This window comes from Camellia sinensis, chromosome 4 (genome assembly GCF_055761805.1).
Source record: "Camellia sinensis isolate YWXY chromosome 4, ASM5576180v1, whole genome shotgun sequence".
Classification (NCBI taxonomy): Eukaryota; Viridiplantae; Streptophyta; class Magnoliopsida; order Ericales; family Theaceae; genus Camellia; species Camellia sinensis.
In genome coordinates, this window is record NC_138964.1 from 140373415 (window position 1) to 140394524 (window position 21110).

At 37.3% G+C, this 21110-nt stretch overlaps 1 pseudogene; it reads left to right on the forward strand.

The window, feature by feature from the left end:
- The first annotated feature begins 627 nt into the window (after positions 1–627).
- Positions 628–8067, forward strand: LOC145824081 (uncharacterized; annotated as a pseudogene).
- The last annotated feature ends 13043 nt before the right edge of the window (positions 8068–21110 follow it).

Here is a 21110-nt window from a genome sequence, read left to right on the forward strand (position 1 = left end):
GGGTGAATAAAGTGCCCCATGTCATATCTTATTGCTAGTCGTACTCTTTCTGATGCTCAATTAAACTACACTACCACTGAGAAAGAGTTACTAGCCGTTGTCTTTGCACTTGATAAGTTCCGGTCCTACCTCCTAGGGTCTAAAGTCATTGTTTTCACTGACCATGCCGCTTTGCGGTACTTACTATCAAAGAAAGAGACCAAACCTAGATTGATTAGGTGGATTTTACTCTTTCAAGAGTTCGACCTAGAAATTCGGGACAAGAAGGGATTCGAGAATGTAGTTGTAGATCATCTATCCCATATCTTTATTGAGCACATGAGTGATCCCTTAGCCTTGCACGACTCATTTCCGGATGAGCAACTTCTTGTGGTTTCACACGTGACCCTTCTGTGGTTTGCTCATATAGTGAATTACTTGGCAGTTAGTCAAATTCCGAAAACTTGGTCTAAGCAAGACAAAGACCGATTTTTTTCACAAGCCAAGCATTATTTCTGGGAAGACCCATAATTGTTTAAGTATTGTCCGAATAAAGTGATTCGGTGTTGTGTGCCTGAGAGTGAAACCCATAGCATTCTCACCTTTTGTCACTCTCATGCATGTAGCGGCCATTTTAGTGGGCAGAAAATGGTCGCCAAGGTTTTACGATATGGGTTCTACTGGCCCTCTATCTTCAAAGATGCCCATAACTTCTGTAGAGCTTACGAGCGTTGCCAACGCATGGGCTCTATGTCACGGCAAGATATGATATCGATGACCCCAATTTTAATTGTTAAGATTTTTTATGTTTGGGGCATCGGCTTTATGGGTCTCTTCCCATCATCTTTTGGCTTTGAATATATTTTAGTGGTTGTGGACTATGTCTCCAAGTGGGTGGAGATAGTGGCAACTAGAATGAATGACCACAAGGTTGTGGTTAAATTCCTCCATGAGACCATTTTTTGCTGTTTTGGGTTCCTGTGTGCCATAATTAGTGACGGTGGAAAATATTTTTGCAACCGATTCTTTGACGCGTTGGTGCGCAAATATATGATCACTCACAAAGTTGGCACTCCTTACCATCCCTAGACTAGTGGTCAGGTAGAGGTTTCTAATAAGGAGGTTAAACACATTCTCGAGAAAACTGTGAGGCCCGATAGGAAAGATTGGTCCACTAGATTGGTAGATGCACTTTGGGCCTATCGCACTGCATATAAGACACCCATTGGGATGTCTCCATATAGGATTGTGTTTGGAAAACTGTGCCATCTCCCTGTTGAGTTAGAACACCGCGCTTTGTGGGCCATTAGGAAATTCAATTTTGATATGGCCAAAGCCGGTGACCATCGAAAAGTCCAACTCAATGAGTTAGAGAAGCTCCGCAATGATGCGTATGAGAGCTCTAAAATTTACAAGGCTAGGACTAAGGCATTTCATGATAAACATATTTCTTGTAAGTCCTTCGAGCCTCACCAAAAAGTGTGGTTGTTCAATGCCAAATTGTAGTTGTTCCCGGGTAAACTCCGGTCTCGATGGGATGACCCATATGAGGTTATGGAAGTCTTTCCGCATGGGGCGGTTGAAATTAAAAATCCACAAGATGGTACGACCTTCAAGGTCAATGGCCAAAGATTGAAATACTATGTGGATGGTATTGAGAAAGGGGAGACGGTTGAGGTTGTCCATTTGACGGACCCAATATATCTTCCATAATGATTACTTTGAGTCTAGGAGACTTTAATTCCTCTACAGGTGTAATTCCTTTGGTGTTTGCCGTGCCCGAACGGCATATGACGGTCTGGTATAGCCACCTTACTGTGTTTGTAATGAGTTCCTATGAGACCAACTTAGACGGTGGAAACTAGAGTTAGAATGGCAAAGCCTAGAACGCAAAGGTTTGGAATTCCGAGACTAAAGTCTAGTTTAAACACCTAGGGGTGTGGAGATTGCTTCAAAACCACCCTGGCTTAAACTCTGTATAGTAGCCCTATAGGTCGAGTTAGCTTTATGCGCCTCGATTCTGGATACCGAATCAACCTAGTCTGTCATCCTATTAGAGAATAGGGAAAGTTACACACACTGTAAAGGAGAAAAGTAGCACTCGTGGTTTTCGTGTGAAGATTATACCCTTGTTAGGCATTCCGATATTTTCCAAAGTGCTATATTTTTTTCGAATGTCAAATGAGGGCAGAAATGGTTTAGCATGTTTTGGGTTGTACTTGGTTTTTAATTTCTTTTCTTTAACCTCTTAAATATATATATATATATTTATAATAATTAAAAAAAATGATTTACTTGGTTTAAAAAAAAAAAAATTTGCCCAGACCGCACATGCGGCCCACATGGACGCACGAGCAGAGCTTTCAAGCTTGGGCACACAAGCGGCCCAGCCCAAAAGTGTTCTGCTTTCTCATCGTAAGAGCGGCCTACTTTCGCTGCAGGAGCGACCTAAATTCAGTGCTCGTGCGGCCCAATTGGGCACATGAGCGGCCCAACTCAAAAATAAAAAAAAAACACCACACAAGCGGAGGGTCTGGGCACACGAGCGGCCCAAGCCCAATTGGCTACTGCTTTCACGCCGCTAGAGCGGCCTAAAATTTGGCGCTTATGTGGCCCAAACGGGCGCACGAGCGGCCTGTTTCCAAAAATAAATAAATAAATAAATAAATACAAATAAAAACCTGTAGATTTTATTTTATTTTATTTATTTACTTATTTAAAAAAAAATGTACAAATTTATTTCTTTATTTATTTTTATTTCCTTATTTTATTTACATATAAAAAAAAATTTGAAATTTTTTAAATTTATTTATTTATGTTATGTTAGTTTATTTTCAAAAAAAAGATGTATATATATATTTTTAGTTAGTTATTTTATAGTAAAAAAAAAAACTACTAATTCTACTATTTGTTTTGTGCTTGGTTGTGAACCAAACACTTGTGTTTTTGGCTTTAGAGGGTAGGGAGTGGCCTGTTAGCCATCCCCTCAACCCACCGGCCATGGCTTGAAGCCACCGGCTTTGTTTTCTTGCCACCGGCCAAATGTATTGGTCGATCGACACTGTATTTGGTCGACCGGCCATTTTCTTGGTTGATCGGCCACTTTTTCTGGCCAAGGCATTTTCTTTGCCTTTTTCAGGCATTGTGCATGCCAGCTGTGCTAGCTGGTGAGCACAAACTCTGCCCTCTATACACGTGTATGGAGGGATTTCATCCTTACACTTAGCTTCCCTTGGAAGCTTGGAATTGGATTTCCTATAAGAGGAAGGTCTCCCCTCCCTTTCCAGAGGTTGAACAATCTGTGATATTAGAGATATATCACTCTCTCTCTATATCTCATTCTCTCTCTATATTTGTGTGTAATAGTGTTCTAAAGGGTGTTTTTGTTCATATTTTTGCACTAAGGCACCTAGTGTTACACCTTCCTTTAGTTACTGAGGTGCTAAGGAGTTGATTTCAGAGTTTTTGAGTTGGTTTTGATCAGAAGGAGGTGCTGGAGTTGGTGTTCTTGAAGTGTTCTTCAAGGGTGAGAAACTACTCTTTTATTCCCCATTTTTGCTTAAGCTTTTAGCAATACTTGCATACTGTTTTAAGCTTAGTGTCCAACTGAAAAAAGTTCTGTATTTTCATGCTTGAGATGTTTGTTTAAGGTTACTTTTGGGTCGGGGGTTGTCTACCCCCTCTTAGGCCTTGTTTGGCCTTATTTTGTGACCTTCTTCTTGAGCTTTGAACCCCTTTTGTTTTGACCTTCTCACCACTGAAATCCACAGGATTTTCAGTGGTGGAGAAGTGGTTTTGAGGTCTTGTATAGGGGAGGAACACCGCCCTCTCCTTATGTCTCATATGCTTGTGTTAATGGCTCATAATGTGAGCAAGTTTACTTAGCATGTCTTGGTTCTATTTCAGCACTTTTTAGTGACTTTTAGGACCTGCCTTAACTCTATTCCATGTTGGTTTGATAGCATCTTGCACGCTTCACATACTTGTAAAGTAATCTTGCATGTTTGAATAACATGCATCTTGTGTTTGGACCAATATTCTTGCATGTTTTGGCTCGACTCCAAGGAGCTTTCCCACATGTTTTACCATGATTAAACTCTGTTTGGTGTTGTTTGGACCATGCATGCATTATTTTGTATAGCCATGGTTCAACTTGGCTTGTTAGCTTTGAGCATCTAAGCCATTAGCATGCATTGCTCATACCATTCTCATGATTTGGCATCTTTTGAAATCATATTTCAGTCCATGTAGTGTAGCCACACACTCATGTTTGCCATCCTTTCAATGCTTTGAAGAGTTGTTGTTTTGTGCCTTAAGATTGGGTCATTGCGTATGTCTCCATGATTAGGTCTTTGGGATGCCATCTCATTGGATTTTGGGGCTTATTTTGACATATTATAACTCTGTTTTTCATTGCATAATTCATGCCATGTTCGGTTATGATAGGTGTAGTGTAATGCATCCTTTGTAGCCTTGCATGCCCTTTGTTTTGTGCCTATCTTTTAGCATGTTTTGGCCTTGTTCCATACATGTTCTAGCTTTGTTTTGGCTTGCCCTAGGACTGTCTTAGGTCACTTTGGCCCTTTGGGGCTTGGTTGACATGGCCATGGCTTGAGCCCCTTGGCTAGTCTCAAGTTTTGGGCTCCTTTGTATGCTTTACTTGCATGGCTTGGTTGATTTGGCATCATCCCTTACACATTTTCAGAGCTTATCATGCTTGTTATTTGTCCATATGTGTCTCTTTTAAATGTGCTTAAGAGTCGACCTTTTTTATGCCTAAGTGTTGGACCCTTACATGTGCATGTTTGGGTGCGTTTTGTCCATCATTCCTTGGCACTTTGGTTACTGTTTTTGGTACGGCTGAGGTCTATCCATCTTTAGTGTAAGTCCTTGAATCATGCATTTGTGTATTGTTATATGCTTATCGCATTGCAAGTTGTTGCATCCTTATGGTTGGTGTCATTGTTGCATGCCTATCACTTTGTGTATTTCCATATCTAGGTCGCATTGTAGTATCGCATACTTGTTGCATTGCCATGCTGTTTGCATGTTAGGTTCCATCACATCGCATTTGGCATGCTTATGTTACATTGTCTTACACTCCCATATTGCATTGTACTTGGTTGCATGCATTGCATTTTGTTTGGTTTGGGGTGTCAAACCAAACATGAGGAATAAGGGACGTTCGTACTTGAAGTGACGAAACGTACCTCAATCTTCGGTCGCCGATGCTCTTGATCAAACATGATAGAGTTCTAGGCATTCATGTGTTTTGTTGCATTAACTCCACATTGATTTGCACACTTGGCACCTTTGGCCATCATGCATTAAAATACGTGATTGGTGGTCCGAGGGTCGAGAGCCATACTCCCTTGAGTTCATAGTATGATAGGGAGGGTGGTCGTGCACACATTGTCTTGTAAACGCCCTGCCATGCACTGTCTGTCCTCTGCTGTAGCAAAAACAGCATTCTACAGGAAGGAATGGCCGGTCGGCCATCTTCAGTGCCGGCCGGCTAACTTAATTTGGCCGAGAGCTCCACTTTTGGTCGATGACCATTTTCCCATGGCCGGTGACTTCATCTCTTGGCCGGTGACCTCCTACAGTGCTCAGGGAGTGTTTCAGAAGCATCCTACGAATTTTCACAAATTTTCAAAGATGCAAAACAGTGCAAGCAGAGGCAACATGCGGCACGGCAACGGGTTTCCAAGCGAGGCAATTGAGCATGCATCATTCAATCATTCCGAGGCGGAGCTGCAGCGGCCTCTTTAGTCTCATACTTAGATTGTTTTGTAATTAATTTGTTAATTAATTAAGAGTTTGTAATAATTAAGTAGCGAGGATAGTTGATTTATTATTCAGTTTGTATTATTTATTCGGACCCTCCGTCGAGAGGGCGAATTTGTAATAAGTGTGCATGCGTGTGTGAATGTCTTCTAACCCCACGTCTTTCTTCCTTTTACTTACCTACTTTTGATGGTTAGTTTTAGGTCATGTTTCAATTAGCATACTTATGTTAGCATGTTTGCATACATTCATTCGTATTGCATGCACTAGGCTCGGCGCATCATACTAATTTCATAGTATCTCAATTCCTACTTGAATACGTGTATCGAGTTGTCGCATTTCACATGCCATTCTTAGATTAGCCAAGCCTATTCTAGTTGCATTTTGCATGTGTTGCATTAGCCATCTTAACATGAACTAGGATCATGCATGATTTCTAACTAGCTATTATTTTGGCTCGGAGTACTAGGTAAGTGTTTACGCTTTAGCATACTGCATGTGTGTTAATATTGCCATAAAAGCATGCTTGCCATGAGGCTAATTGCTTATATGATATAACTGCTTGAATGCCTGTGGGTGGAGGTTAGATTACTTGAATTAGAACAATTCATTAAAATGCGAGTTTTAAGCCCACCTAATTGTGGCAAAATCATGTTTTCTAAGCCCACTAGAGGGTGGCAAGTCCACGTCTTAGCCTACTTGCGAGTAGCACTTTCAAACCGCTTTCAAACACAAACATGAGATGTTTTGTTTCAACTTTGGCGATCCAGTCTATACTTGTATGCTGTGCGCATCATATAGTAATTCTAGGCTAATACACCGGAATAAGAACACGTGTGTTTTTCAAAACAAAATATCATGTTTAGTAGTGGCCGACCTTTGATCGGGCGAGCGGGGGTGCTCATTGCATGACCTTTCCCAATCGTACCCAAGTTCCTGAGCCAAGGCAACTTTGGTGATGACGGACACGTGGCCTTAGGCATGAGTTAGGGTTTCCTAAATTCTCCAAAAATAAAATATTTAGGTGGCGACTCTATATCTGGCAAAGCAATCCATGTTTGGCACTTCTTTCTTAAAAATCAATTTTCCAAAACGATTTTCCAGATTTGGACTCTTTGGTGATTTATCAATCTCACATCGCACATTGTGAGATCAGATTAAGAACCGTGACAAATGAGTCCGAACTATAGCATGAGGCCCTCGGGGCGCGTCTACAATCACCATTCTTTCTCCCTCTTTCTCTACTTTTTCAAGGTAAACTTTCCTCTTTGTTTAAATCTGTGGGTGTAGGAGTAGATAAGTAGACTTTTGTTTCTATTTTTGTTCAAATCATGATCTACGTTTCTTTCCATAAAAAAAAATTCTGGGCAGGAGGACGATCACCGCACATGCTGCCATCTCCGGTGCACGTGTGGTCCAAAAAAAAAAAAACCCTTAGAAATAAAGGTACTAATAATAATAATAATTTACCTTATTTTTATTTATTGTATTTGTTTAGTTTAAATTGTTTAGTTAGTGGTTCTGGTTAGTTTAATTGGTTGGTGGATTGGATTGTTTTTATTTTTGTTTAATTGTTGAGTTAGTGATTTAGTTTTATTTTTCCTTAGTGATTTAATTGTTAGTTTCATTGTTTAGTTTTTATTTTTATTTTTTGAATTTCTATTTTATTTTATTTTATTTTCTTGTACTAACTTAGATTATTTTATTTTATTTTCTTATTTATTTATTCATTGTAGTTCATATGTGTGTTTGTCAATTTGTCTCATGTTAATTTAGTGTAAGTTAATTTTTGTAGTATATATATATATATTTATATAAAAAAAAAGAAAAAAAAATTGAAAATAAAAAATTGATGTAAAAGAAATCCGGGAATGTGATGGCAATGAGGATTCGAATGATATGTACATGCATACGCTATTTAATGCGGTCTAATATAATGGTTCCTTGTTTTTGGTTGTGTTGGTTGTCTTATTTTGTGCAGGAATGGCTACATCATCCCGCCGTGTACCTAAATGTCCTCGCAATGCTAACATTGCATTTAGGGATGTGTCAACCGACGCTTGGGCTAACAAACCAGTTGCCTGTGATACATCCTTTGATGTGGAATACTTCCGACGCATTCAACCCACTGTGTGGAGTGTCCAGCAACTTGAAGACCAGGGCTTCTTGGGCGTCTGCACCATCACTGAACCGGCGTATCCTCGCATTGTGCGAGTCTTTTACCAAAATATGTACACCAGTGACAATGCCCCAGAAGCACTTTTGTCCATTGTTGACAGGGTGGAGTTAGCTGTTACATGAGCTTCCATTGCCGAAGTCCACTGTTCCATGGACACTATTAATGCCGAACAGTTCCTAGTATTCACTCGGGAACTCACCATGCCGGCATTGGTAACTGAATTTTATGAGGGGCGACAGGATGATAACAACCGTACTAGCATTCGGTGGGCTAACTTACCACGCCTCCTTTTCTTCCTCAATGTGGTACTGAAAAAGAATGTCATCCCTCTTGGCCACAAGGAAGAGCGGCGAGGGAACTTCCTCCGTGCCTTGCACCGATTTGACTTTAGATTTTAGGTTGACATCCCTACTTTGATTTATAACCAGATGCACCGAATCCTTAATGAAGTCAAAGTGCGCAACATCCAGGGCAGTTCTACATGGGCCCTCCCTTTCGTCAACCTCATCACTGTGCTTATCAAAGGCCAAGGGACATACCCACTCGACTCCAATGAGGTTTAGTTTCCGCCTCCCACACTTTATGGTAAAACCCACTGGCGCTAAACCACTGCTCGCCTGCTGCTTCCACTACTCCTTCCTAAAGCCCCGACCGATCCTAATGATGCCCCAGTAGAGCCCGCCACCGCACCAGCGCCAGCGCCAGTACCGTTCCGTATGATAAGGGCGCAATATCAAGCTCTTCTAGACAATCAAGCTGCTATTCAGCAATCGATGGTTAATCTCCGAACCGACTATCAGGCCTATCGGGATTACTCACAGCCGACATTTGATGGGTATCAGCAGTCAGTTGCATCTCTGCAAACTGACTTCTACGCATACCAGGACTCGAGCAAGCAGCGGTTTGATCAGCTTGGCGCTAGGGTTTATGATAAAGCGTTTGAGACTCGGACACTGATGCATGCCCTATTTAAGCAGCATTTCCTACCATTGCCGGATCCACATCAGTGATATCTGTATATTTTGTTTGTTTTATTTCTTTATTTATTTTTGTTTTGTTTTATTTTATTTTTCTTTTCCTTTTATACTGTATAGTTCAAAAAAAAAAAAAAAGTGTGTGCTTGGGTGTCCTCGCCTCGCTGGATGTGCGCCTGTGTTGTCTGGTAAGATCCTTTCTCTTATTTTACTATCTCATGTACAATTTCTTACATTGAGGACAATGTTGTATTCCAGTTGGGGTGAGCGTATTTATAATTACCATTCATGTTTGTACTTGCTACACTTGATTGCACCATTTCACTTAATGTTCACTTTATGCCAGTATGGTAATGATATGATCATATGTTAATTGGGGAACATAGTGGGCTTGTATGAAAAGGGTTTATTGGGTAAATACTCACATGTAATGTTTGCACTAGGATAGTTGTTTGTATTTGTGGTATTAGTACACTTGTCATGAGTATGCCTTAATTCACATGAACACACTATCATAGCGGTGACATTTTTATTATAATCCTTGGTGTACATCATTGATAATGCCTAGGGTTGTAGAAAAGAACAAATGAGTAGCCAAGATTCTTAACAAAAAAAAAAAAAAAAGAAAAAAAGAAGAAAAAAAGAAGACACACTTGACTTGTTTGGGTTCGTAATCTTTTTAACTCGAGTTATTAAGTCCGTAGGGGTGTCTCTACACCTAGTGCCCTAAAACCGTCTGGTTTAGAAGTCATGGGCCCAATACTTGCCACATGGGTTAATTAGAATGCTTAAGGGACTTAGACATTGCACAGTTAAGAAAAAATAAGGAGAATGACTTGTTCGGATTCGTAGCCTTTTCAACTTGAGTTATTAAGCCCGTAGGGGTGTCTTCACACCTAGTGCCCTAAAACCGTCCGGTTTGGGAGTCATTGGCCCAATGCTTGTTACATGGGTTGATTAGAAAGCTTAATGGATCAGGACATTGCACAATCATATAAAAAATAAAAAAAATAAAAAACATTGAGAATCTTGGCTGCAGCAGTTTAGTTTTTCTGTATATGTTGGTTGTAATTATGAGTTACATTGGGCTATTATAGTGAATAGCTAACTAATATGGAGATTGCACTTTACATTGAGGGTACTGATGATGTGTCTACTAGCATGCACAAGTACAGGGGACTTTACTTTTGTATTAACTGAATTGTGGTTTTGACGCAATAGATTCCTTCATACTTGTCCACTGTGCCTTCAATAACTCATCATGTCTTAATATCACACTGTAGTAGCACATAAGTTGATTGTTAGGTGGAGTAGTATGATTAATTGTTGTTGAGCGGATATGAATATGTTGATGTTTATGGGTATCATTTCTGAAAACCCTGACGAGACTATACTCATCCACTGGGGGTAACCTTGTGGTTTAAAGGCTTGTTGCATATGCCAAATGCAATCGTGATCCCTACGAAAGTGGCTTAGAGTTATTTTACTTTTCTTATTTCTTTTGTTTTTCTTGAGGACTAGCAAAATGTAAGTTGGAGGATATGATGTAGGCCGAAAAACACCACATTGAGGCCACTGAATTTACATTTTTAGTCTTTAAATATTGTTTATTTAGTATAGATGATATGTTTTGTGCATTTGTATAGATTTGGTAGGTAACACGCAAATTCAATCAAAAAGTGTGCGAAAGTAGATTCTTCGAGCGAGAAGCAAAAAATCTGAGCCATCCAGACCACCGCATGTGAGGCCAAGCCCCATCGCACATGCGGCCCACCATCGCTCGAGCAGCCCATATGGGCGCTCGAGCGGCCCACCTAGGGATGTGTGCATGAAATTTTCAATCTATTTTCCTGAGAATAAAAGGAAGAAAATTAGGCTAACTTAGGGTTCAAAATTAATTCAAAGAAAAGGGAGGCTAGGGTTCTAAAGAGGCGATTTTCTCCTAAAGCTTGAAGGATACTTCCATGGGGTTTCCTCCTCATCTTCTTTCTCTTCCCACTCCTCCATGAGTGGCTAGTCTTCTTTTCTAGGGTTTTGATGAAACCCTAACCATGTAATAGGATTTTTCATGAGCTTTAATTGTGAATTGGTTTGGATCAATGTATAGATGATTTAGAAGTTTTTAATAATTATTTCTTTCATCTCTTCAAGTATTTTGTTCTCTGTGATTGTTTAATGCTTTCCATTCATTAGTTTTCTTTGTGTTTGTATTCAAAGTACGAGACGAGTCATGCTATGAGAGACGGGTCATATTGTTACCATAGTTTAGAGCAAACGCGTCGTACTACTCTAGATGATTCGTGCTTGTACGTTGAATGTGACAACTCTCTTGATCAATATTTCAAACTTGTAGTTATGAAATATTGGGTAGTTCAAACCGAATTGCAATTGTTGGCCAATGTTAAGTCTCATTCATGTAGTTAGTGGTGAATTCTTTGCCCTAGGATTTTTTTCAAAAATTAATATCTCAAACCCTAATTTTAATTGTCAATTTAGTTCTTGTTTAGTCATAAAATCAATCTTATCTTTTTAATCAAAATTAATTTAGGAATTTAGCGATTGAATTAGTCTAATTTCACATTTGTCCCTGTGGATCGATACCTGGACTTGTCATTATTCTAAAAGAATTTGGTATAGTTTAGTGTTTTATATTTGGTTGTGTAACGACCCATCAATGATGAATCTTTCAATTGGAAGGAGCAATGATGCAAATCCAAATCAAATTCATAATCAAGGAGATGAGTTGAAACAAATGAGCAACAAATTGTCCCTTGAAAGAGGTACCATGCTATTTTTGAAAGCTTCAAAGAGTTTATTTTAAATTATAAGTGTTTCCTGCTTTTATATGCCTCTACAAGATGTTGGCTTGAGTTGAGTATGCTGTTGGCAGTGATGTTCATTTGACGTTTGTGTCTATAGGACAGAAGGAATAATGCAATGCAGATTTCTCGATCTTGATTAGCTTTTCTCACGTGGCTCTTACCTAGTAATTGAATTGTTGATCCTGTTGCAATGTGTTCTATCTTTCAGCCTTGTTTGTTTTGGACGATATCATTTGCCAGCTTGGTAGTCTTGTTCCAATAGGGAGAGTACTTGTTTATACCGGTTTGCATGTCAGAGGTGAAGCGGCTCAAAAAAATGAGAGTTTGTCCAAGTGTTAACAAGAGGGAATATGGTCTTGAAGGGAGTTGTTAGCTTGCACCTATGGTTGTTTAGCCAAAGAAGTGGATTGATGTTGTTAACACCATAAATCTGCAATTTTTATTATTATTTATTATTTATATAATTGCAGGACACGTGGCATCCTCTTATTCATTTGGAAGTTAAAGGAAGTTATAAAGATAATAGAGAATATGAAGGACAAAGTGGATGAGTGGGAGGACAAAGTGGATGAGTGGAATGACACATGGCAAGACAAGAATGAAGATGGAAGAAATGGGTAGTTACTAAGTAGTTATTGCTGTATTTTTTCTTCTATAAATAGCCATTAATGGCTACATTGTAAAAAATCCAGAATTCATAATCAAAGACACTTGATTTCAATATTTCTTGTTATTTTCCTTATCTTAGGAGTAGTTTAACATAGATTTATATTTCGAAGCATTTATTTTCAGCATTTCCATTTCGAAGCATTTTATGCACTTTCTTTTCGAAGCATAGGAGTAGAGGTAAGTAATTATTACTTTGATTGTTCACTCAATCATCTTTCTCCGTTCCCCATTCTTCTTTTAATTTTTCTTTTCTTTACACTTGGCAATCTTGAAGTCCTCTTCGTTGAGGCAAAAGAACCGTCAACACAATCGCTTGATAATTGGCTTGAATTTAATCTGTAAGGATTTTTCAATCCTTGCTGGCACGCTCGCATTTATGATATTTTCCTTCGTAGGAAAAATAAGCCAACATTTTAGCCAACATTTTTTGGCACGCCCAGTGGGACGTCAAGTGTAATAAATGGAAAATGAATTGGATTTGTCCATTTCAAATAGTCTAGATGAAATTTATTGGCGTAAACAAGAAATTTTGGATCTTCAAGAAGAGATCCATTTTCTTGATGAAATAAATTTTCATCCCTTACAATATTATTTGGTGGAAGAAAAAAGACACCATTTAATTGGAGAAATTCATCAACTTGATATGGAAATTCGCCAATGGAATGATGAGTTATCAACTCTCACTACCAAGTCTTTAACTGAGGCCTTAATGGCCGGAATTGGTGAATTTTTTCAGAATTTTTCCTTGGTTAAAAATAGCAAAAGCAAAGAGTTGATTTCATCAATGGCTCGGGGGGTTCAAGAATCCGTTTTTAAAGAGCCAAATTATGAAATTAACATAACGAAAGAGCATGTTTTTGAGCCAAATTTGGCTAAGAATGATGTTTCATACATGGCTCGGGGGGTCCAAAAATCAATTTTTAGAGAGTCAAGTCATGAAAATAACATTCTTATGGGGGATTTTCATAAGCCATTAATGGCTAACATGGAAAAACAACCTACTTTGCCAAAGAATTATGAAAATCAATTCGGCGAAAGTCATGTTTTTAAAACAAACATGGTCAAGGATAATGAACAAGCCACTGTTCATGAATTCAAAATTTTTGACATTTTTCAAAATGTCAAAAAGTATGAATTTTCATGGTCACACTATACCATGACTTTTGGTGTTCAAAATCCTTTTTGGATTTGTGGTTCACATCAAAATATAATTTTGATGATGTGGCTAATAAAATTAACAAATTGTTCTTATGAGTTCGAAGCACTAAGAACAAGGGATGACCATTTAAAATGCATGAATTTGGCTAGAAAAAGCCTGTGCATTTAAATAAATGGTTGAAAATGGCTTATCTTTTCAAATTGATGGCCAATTGTTTGTATGTACACAATCAAAGCATCGAAGATACATTCGAAGCATCAAGAGTTGTTTCGAAGGTTGATTACTCTACTTTCGAAGCTGTATAAAGCTTTGAAGATACATTCGAAACATCAAGAGTTGTTTCGAAGGTTGATTACTTCACCTTCGAAACTGTATAAAACTTTGAAAACTTTCGAAATGTGTACATCTCTTCAAATATATGTAAAATGACAATTAATTAGTTGTCGAATAATGCCTGTTTTTGGCATCGTAAGTTGGCTCGAAGAACAACAGTTTTGGTGTCTTCGAAGAAATAATAATTGGTTCGAAGCACAAAATTAATATTTCCATTAATTATGTGTGAACCAGAACATATAAGCTTTGAATAAACCACAATGGTTGGCCAAAAACAGCTTCGAAAGCCGTTTTGCCATAAGTTGCTTCGAAAGCTGTTTTGCCATAATTTTGTAAGCTTCGAAGCTCTCTATCTTGCATCAACAACAGCTTCGAAGAAATAATAATGGTGGTTGTGAACCTTCGAAGCTTTGTCGAGTATTTTTGAGGATGTAATTCGTCTTTGGTCGGTTCCATCGACCTTCGAAGAATGATTTTGGTCCTTTATATCACTTTCGAAGCTTGTTACTAGTCATAATTCGAGTCATCTAGTCATAATTTCATACTCATTCGAAGCACTTTATTGGTGTTGTTACATCATTCGAAGCACTTTACTGCTTAGGTTAGTCATGTGCTTGGTTCGGCCCTTCAAAAATTCAAGTAAACATCATTTTTAAGGGCCGCGGGGGGTAATGTTAACACCATAAATCTGCAATTTTTATTATTATTTATTATTTATATAATTGCAGGACACGTGGCATCCTCTTATTCATTTGGAAGTTAAAGGAAGTTATAAAGATAATAGAGAATATGAAGGACAAAGTGGATGAGTGGGAGGACAAAGTGGATGAGTGGAATGACACATGGCAAGACAAGAATGAAGATGGAAGAAATGGGTAGTTACTAAGTAGTTATTGCTGTATTTTTTCTTCTATAAATAGCCATTAATGGCTACATTGTAAAAAATCCAGAATTCATAATCAAAGACACTTGATTTCAATATTTCTTGTTATTTTCCTTATCTTAGGAGTAGTTTAACATAGATTTATATTTCGAAGCATTTATTTTCAGCATTTCCATTTCGAAGCATTTTATGCACTTTCTTTTCGAAGCATAGGAGTAGAGGTAAGTAATTATTACTTTGATTGTTCACTCAATCATCTTTCTCCGTTCCCCATTCTTCTTTTAATTTTTCTTTTCTTTACACTTGGCAATCTTGAAGTCCTCTTCGTTGAGGCAAAAGAACCGTCAACACAATCGCTTGATAATTGGCTTGAATTTAATCTGTAAGGATTTTTCAATCCTTGCTGGCACGCTCGCATTTATGATATTTTCCTTCGTAGGAAAAATAAGCCAACATTTTAGCCAACAGATGTATTCGTGTAAGGATGAGTGTGAGGAGACATGTTTGTGTTGAGATTGGAGTTGCAATGCCCGTTCCTCGCCTAGGGATTCAATGCATGGTGTTACGTTGAGCACACTTAGTTGTTGCTTAAACTTTAGGACAAGTTTCTTAAAAAGGAAGGGTCTGATGTAGTAGAATAAATAGGCTAAAGTGTCAATTAAATAGCCTATTAGTTATAGTATATGAATAGGTGATGTAATAGTTCATTGTACTTAGTTTTGGAATTAAAAAAAAAAAAATACATTGAGATTGGAGTAGAATTTGGTTCCTCTCTCTAACCCTTAGGGGCTTTACCCCTAATTGGAACATTTGTCTTTTCTCTCTCTATTTGCTTCTTGAATTGATTTTGGATTTCATCATTCCCCTCCAAAACGATGTTGTCTTATGGAATTATAGTCAATGCACTATAAAGAATTTGATTTCTTTTTCCGATATCATCATATAAATGTACATAAATATAAGGAATAGTTTCTCTCCTGCTTGGTGCTCAACTTAGAGGTGTTGTTGGGCTCGATAGACTTATTTTGGGCCTACTTTGATGCTCCAATTATCATGGCGAGCCCATTAAAAAAATCAATCATTAAATTTTTTAAAATTCATTAGATATCTAATCATATTTTTACAATATATGGATGGAGATAGGCTTGTAAATTAAACATAATTGCCTGGGCTTTATTTGAATTATTAAAAATTAATTTGTGATTAATTTATTATACAAACAATATACATTTAAATATATTTTAAAATTGGTTGAATTTTAACTTGCTAATCTAATGACTCATTACTTTCTTGAATAAAGAATGCAAAAAATAATGCACATTAAAAAATGAAAAAGATTGATTTTCAGTGCTGGGTACATTATTGATAGGCGACTTCATTGTGGAATCTTCAATCGATTTGTACGATAAAGAACACTTTTTTAAAAGCATGCAGGACGCTTTTTTGAAAAAAAAGCTTGTTTGGTATATACCTTTATGGGAGCTGCTAGTTCCAGGAAAATTCCAGGAATGAAATTGGGAAATGTTATTCTTAACCCCCAAGAAATCTCACTAGATGTCATTTATTTTTAGAGGAAATTCTCCTATTCACGTCTCTTGAAATGAGTGTATAGTATATATCTTAATTATATCATTTTTTTAGTTAAGATTAATTTTTTTTTAGTTATGATATTATTTTAATTGTGACTCATAAGATTTTTAATTATATCTCATATAATGTTTAGTTAATATGTTCAAAATATATATATATAAAAAAGCAACCTAGGTATATTCTAATCACTATATGCTTATATGAAATTAGTATTTTGATTGATGTCATATTTGGGCTTTGATATTCAAATTTCAGAAATTAGTGACTTATAAGATTTTTAGTTATGCCTCATATAATGTTTAGTTCATATGTTCAAAATATATAAATAAATAAAAAAGCAACCTGAGTATATTCTAATCACTATATGCTTATATGAAATTAGCATTTTGATTGATGTCATATTTGGGCTTTGATATTCAAATTTCAGAAACTATCTTAAATTGAGTTATACACTTGTTGCATAGTTGTTGTCTGTTTACCGAGAAAATAGAGGAAACTGGAAAGAAAATGAATTTTCGTAGGCAATGGTACTTTAGATATATCAATCGATTGGGGCTTGATTGGCTTGGTCTTAAACTGAGGGTGCTAGAATTTATGCTGGAAGTTTCCATATAGCATGTCTTTTTGCGTTTTGGACCTGTGGTGTTAGATAAAAGGCTAAACAAGGAGGAGATAAAGAAATTAAGGTCTGGTAATGATTAAATAAAAAAAAAATCTGATTGTAGACAATTAAAGAGAAGTACTGGAAGGAGAGGAATTTAGCGATTAGGGATCACAACATTTGATTGTTTGAAGTCTTTAGCTTCAAGTTTGGTATTTGATACAATCACACAATAAATTTGCGTTTGACGAGATTTTTACCCTTCCTAAAGAGAAAAACTGTGTCTGCAGGAAGCAATGGAGATTATGGATGCTTGCTCTGCAATGGCTATAGCACAAAGGGAACAATCAAGAGGAGGAGATAACCAATCACCAGATGGCTCTTCGGACAAGTGGAATCATGGAGGTATAATAGGTGTAGCTGCATTAATCGGAGGAACCTTAATGTCAATTACCAGTGGCATGACATCTTTAGCTTAGGCATTTGAACATTTTAAATGCCATTAGCCAACGAGCTTCTAATGACATGAGTGTTTTTTTTTGATGAATTCATATTTTATTGGCAACAAGGTTAGTTTCTCCAACTATTGTCGCGGGTTTAAGTGCCTTAGCGCATACATTGAGCATCCTCGTCCCTGACATAGGAGCAAGCGGGTTTGCTACAACTGCAACTGCTGTAGGAACTATTGCCAGTAGTTTTGGATAATCTCTAAATAGTTTTGGATATGTTTAGAAACCCAGATATGCATAGTTTTTGGATGGTTTAAACTTTTTGGACAGTTTAGAACTTAAGGATATAGTTTTTGAATGTTTAGAATGTATAGACAATTGTTGAATGTTCATAATTTATGAATATATTTTTTTTTTTGATGCTTGAAACAATATTTTGGTGGTTGATTGATGTTTCGTGAAACTTGTTTGTAATGTTTGTTAGACTGTACAAAACAGGTCAAATAAAACCTATTGAATTAAAAAAAAAAAATACTGCATATTCTACGGTAGACATAATAGGTTATTGTAATACATATTTTATGACGAGCAATGAGAGCTATGATTTGTCCCAAGAATTAACACCGTACAAAAGTAATTGTAGAAAAATCAACCACGACGTACAAGATTCGTTGTTAAAGGGTTTTTAACGGCGTACTACGGCATGCCATTGAAATGAATGACTTTCCATGACTGGTCATAACACGGCTTCACAGTGCATGTCGTAGAATCATGTCTGTTGGCTATACCTCCTTATTAGAGTATGAGACCCAATAGGTTTATTAAAAGAATTTAATTTAGTTTGGTGTTAGTTATAATATTTTTTTATATATATTATATCTAATTTTTAGAGGCCCAATGAATATTTAATAATCTGTTTGGGAACAATTAGGTCTTTGATAAAAAGCCCAAAATGTATTGTTTGGCTTGTAGGAGGTGCTGCGGTTGCTATGTTATAATATTGAAGGGAATTCGGTGCCTTTTTTCCTTTTTGGTTAAAAAGTAGTGGCTATGTATTTGCTTTTGGGGTTTCACTCTGCTGCGCCTTCTACAAAAGATTTGAATCATTGTTTTAGGTTTTTGGTTGACAACTTCGGCTCAGCATAGAAAGTGTTGATTTGGGTCATTATTTTGGATCTTTTTCAACTTTTTTCGAAGGCTTTTGTTCATCTATTTTGTCACGACCCAAATCCGCCCCTAAAGGTTTGGTCCATGACCGGCCTGTACATAGGCCTCAAAACAGAATTTTAGAATAATATTTAATCACATACGGGGCCTTAAGCGGAAGCAATATCAATAAAAGACAACATCCACTAAGCTTGTGCATACATGATGGTTTAATTGGATTTAAGCATTTAAATACACTTCTAAATATACATATACAATCACAGAATTTATATAGATCTTACACACACTTACATAAGACTTAATAATTTATATGACTCCCAACACAAATTAAGGCCTCCACGTGGAGACATACCCCAGGTGACTTGGCAGACAGGCGAACCTCAGTACAACTCTAGTGTCAATCCCTGATGGCTCACCTACAGAAATATACATAAAACAGAATGAGCAAAGCTCAGTGAATAATAGCAATGTAAGAACGTTAATAGAATAAGCAAAACCTTGGATAAAATAAATAGACAGATACCAACCATATACAGGTCTTATCCATAACTATATTTCAAAATGGTCTCAGGCTCACATATAATACAGACTGGCTTCAAGCCCATGCAGAATACAAAACGGTCATAGGCCCAACACATTATGCAGAGCGGCCTTAGGCCCAACAGATTATACAGAACGGCCTCTGGCCTAACAGATTATACAGAACGGCCTTTGGCCTAACAGATTATACAGAACGACCTCAGGCCCAACAGATTATACTGATCGGCCTCGGGCCCATATATCAACAGATTGGCCTCTGGCCCAGATATTAACAAAACAGAATAATCCCAGATTGATAAGAATACCATTACACGATAGTGCACATAGATTTTCCCATGGTTTATTACAAGTCGACATCGTTGTCTTGCGTATAACAGATTATTAATAATAACTATTAACATAAGGCACATGTATCACTACAGTACGATTAATAGGGACAGAAAAATTCATATCATAACGGCCTTGGGCCCATCATTGGCAACACAGAATGATTCCAGATATGCAAAAATATCATTGTTCTATAATGCACACATGTTCCATTTGTTCACCATGAATCAATAAAGTTAACTTGCAGGTAACAGAACGTTAATATTAACTATTAACAGTAAGAAAAATGTACTACTACATTACAATTACTCACAGTGATCGGCTCCCAGTAGCAATGGGACGATGTCCTCGTCTCGACTTACAAGCACAGTACGCGACACATAATATGAGATCATAATCGATCCTTTACTTATTCTCTTTGATCATTTAATCAATTATTCATGGTGGTACCAAGCTCATTATTCCTTAATAAGTTATAATCCATGTCTCAGAAGATAGGAGGAATCGATAGGAAAATGGTTCAGACGAAGAAACGGTACAAACCGGTAAACAGAAAGTGAACAGTCGTCACTAATTTGGGCATAACTATTTCTGTATTTAGAATTTGGGAGTGACACTACCACCATTGGAAACTAGACTTCTGGGGCTTGATTTTAGGCTCAAGAATCACTCAAAACGGAGTCCGGATGCAAAAGATATGCTTAATCAAAGTTACCCAATATATGCTGAAACAGGGATGGCCGCTCGTGCGCCCACTTTGGCCGCTCGTGCGGTGAATGGGCCTCTCGAGTGGTGGACTTGGCCGCTCGAGCAGTGGGTTAAGTAGAATGCAATGCTCTGTTTTTTTCATGTTCCGTTCGTGCGGTGCCCGTGGCCGCTCGTGCGGTCTGGACAAAATCAGAGTCCGAAAATGGTTGTATAATTTGGAACTTTTCCTTTTCAAAATCAAATCTCAATTTCATGTAAATCAAAGCCTAAAGCTCTTTAATACATGATAAATTTCACATTATTAGCTTCCATCAAAGATCATAACCCCAAAATACTACTCAAATTCCCAAGCACAAGAACAAGATTAAGAACTAGAACCCAAAAGCATAACATAGCCATGGTTTGGGGTTCAAGCTCCCTTACATGGTGGAAACCCTTTTTAGCCTCTTTAAGAACCATAAAACTTCTATAAGAAATTAAATTATAACATAAATTCATGTTTTATACAAGGATTCAACACCTTTTTACTTGAAGGAATAAAACACATACATATCATCATAAATAATCTAAGAAATTCACTATTTAGCTTATGATCTTCAAATATTGAGAGGGAAACTCTTACCTTAAGCTTTCACCATCACTTATTCTTGCATAGCCATGAAGAATTCAAGCCAAATCCTTGATTTTCTCTTGCACTCGAACTCTTTCTCCCTTCTTTTCTTTGAGTTCTCTCTAGAACTCTCTCTCACGTGTCTTCCCATCTCCCTTAGATATTTTTGGGTTTTCAGAAGATGAGTTCTACCACCCAAAACATATCTACTTATATAAATATATGCCCACATAAGTTTAACACAATAGGGAGAGCCAAACACGGCCTTACGAATTGCACGAAATCAAATTTCAATTAAATTTTTCAAATGACTCTAAAAATTGTGCTGATCAT